The sequence below is a fragment of the Cicer arietinum genome, chromosome 4 (genome assembly GCF_000331145.2).
Source record: "Cicer arietinum cultivar CDC Frontier isolate Library 1 chromosome 4, Cicar.CDCFrontier_v2.0, whole genome shotgun sequence".
Lineage (NCBI taxonomy): Eukaryota > Viridiplantae > Streptophyta > Magnoliopsida > Fabales > Fabaceae > Cicer > Cicer arietinum.
The window spans coordinates 32809060-32811361 of record NC_021163.2 but is presented as its reverse complement, the minus strand read 5'-3'; the positions used below and the strand labels follow the sequence as shown (position 1 = coordinate 32811361).

General features: G+C 35.2%; 1 long non-coding RNA gene across 1 annotated transcript in view; it reads right to left on the bottom strand.

Annotated features, from left to right (window-relative positions):
- Positions 1-250: 250 nt before the first annotated feature.
- LOC140920179 (uncharacterized) overlaps positions 251-2302 on the bottom strand; it is a 3174-nt gene continuing 1122 nt past the window's right edge. Inside the window, exon 2 of the long non-coding RNA XR_012162840.1 lies at positions 251-744. This is a non-coding gene — a long non-coding RNA (uncharacterized lncRNA). The remainder of the gene's footprint in view (positions 745-2302) is intronic.

The following is a 2302-nucleotide window of genomic DNA, read 5'->3' as shown; positions in this document are numbered from 1 at the left end:
ATACTCAATGAATACACATTCATAAGCTCTACTAGTCAGTTTAATTCGCTTGGGATCGAGGATTCTGACATAAGCCAAACAACCCCATGTTCGAAGATTAGACAGGTTAGGTTGTCTTTTCTTTATTATCACATAAGGGTTTTGTTTTTATATTTAAGAACTCTATTCAAAGTATAGTGTAACACCCCGATTTTTAACAGCGTGAGTGTATTTTTTTTTTAAAACAAATTCATAAAAATGAAGAACTAAAGAAGAAAATACTTTTGGATAAATATTTAAGTCGTAACACAACGACAAAAGTCAACAATATTTACAAACAGCGGAAATAGTTTTTGAAACAAAATCGAAAGTATTTAAATAGAAAAATACAACGGGGCTATGAGACCTATCAGACATAGCTCATACCCTTGGAGTATTCTCGGCAGACACCTGCATAAAAGCACTGCCCCAAGAATCTCTACTTTCCCCACATCACATCAAAATGTGGAATATGGACCCATTAAAAGAAAAAGTCATCAGACAGTTTAAGCATAAATACAATCTTCCAAAATGAAATAAATACAATCCCAAGAGAAAGACATCTAGTCCTTATACAACCACCTAATCTGATCATGCTACAAAACTACACCACCCTGGTGATCTCCACGCGCCCCGCAAGATCCTCCTGACACAGCTTTGGTCAAGTATGACTAACTACTTTCCCATCTCCAGGGTACTAACCGGTAGGATGATCCTGGTTCTTATCTGAGGGCAAAGCCCAGATTTCCACAATAATTGTAAAGGTCACCAACCGAAATTAACAAACATCACATAACAAAATTCTTATATTTTCAAATGCTCAAAAGAACCTTTCGTCTTAGCATACTCCTCGAAAGGGTTTTCATATGTCCAAAAATGCATAAACAATGTTGAAAAATGAAGTTTTGACAAACTGCATTGTCGTAGCCGAATACAATTGAGAAAAGGCAGATTTTCAATTCTAAAATGGCTTTGAATCAATCAACACTTCAAACATTAATGTTATCAAATATGAACACATAATTAACACCAAATTAATCTCCACAAATACACACCTCAATCACACATCGAATATTCATTAAATCAATTATGAACACATAAATACATCACAACTTGATCAACCTAACTTCACACCTCAAAGTAATTACGACAAATCACAACAACAACCGAATATGTATATACAATTATCAAAGTATAACAAACATGACTCGCGTGCCAAGCACCCTAATGCAATGCGTATATGCCAAAATGCATCATTTCGGAATTCCAAACCAAAACCCTCCTCGAGGGGTGTAAATCATAATTGTACAGCCTCTCACAGACCAGTACTAATTACCGAGGTGCAATCTCTCACGGATCAGCATGATTTACTAGCATGCAGTCTCTCACAGACCAGCACGACATACAAGAGTGCAGTCGCTCACAGACCAGCACAATTTTCTAGAGTGCAATCGCTCACAGATCAACACATTCTAGAGTGCAATCTCTCACAGATCAGCACGACGCGACAATCCCCGCAAGGATAAGATGAACCAACAATTCACATGGCATCATCCCGTGGCCCATCACGGTCACCACTATCACCATGGCCCCATCGCGGTCACCATGTACTATGAAATGTATGGGCATACTCTGACTCTTTTCACCACAATCATTAAGTAAATGCAGTTATTAAAAGATTCCCCATTTTTAATACTCATTTAACACTAATGATTTTTCAAACACCACATAGAGCATACTCAAACATATTTATTCACACCAATTTAAATTTCCACAACCACACATAAATCACATCTCCAAATTTCATCCACACCTAAATTGAATTAAATTCATTTTCCACCAAGTCACACATAAATTTCATCTCAAAAATTCATAATATTAATTATGAACACATCAATTTCACCTAACATAATTCACCAAAATTTCCAAACATTAATCACCATATTCAATCTCTAAAATTTTCAACCATAAATCACCACAACAACATTAATATATCAGAGTTCTCCCCACCGCTAACTCGGTGCCAACAGTCTCGATTCCTTTTCGGGACTCAAGGAGCTAACTACATAAACATGAATATTTATAACAACTAGTTCGCAATAAAACTAATCCAAACACAACAAAATTTCCAAAATTAAATCTTTCTCACATACCAAAGTTTTAAAACCAAATAATCTATATTATTTACTTAAAACTAAATAAAACAAATATCGTCAAAATTTCTCATACACACAATCGACTATTAAAGCACCAAAATATTTGAGTTAATAAAATACTCTAAACC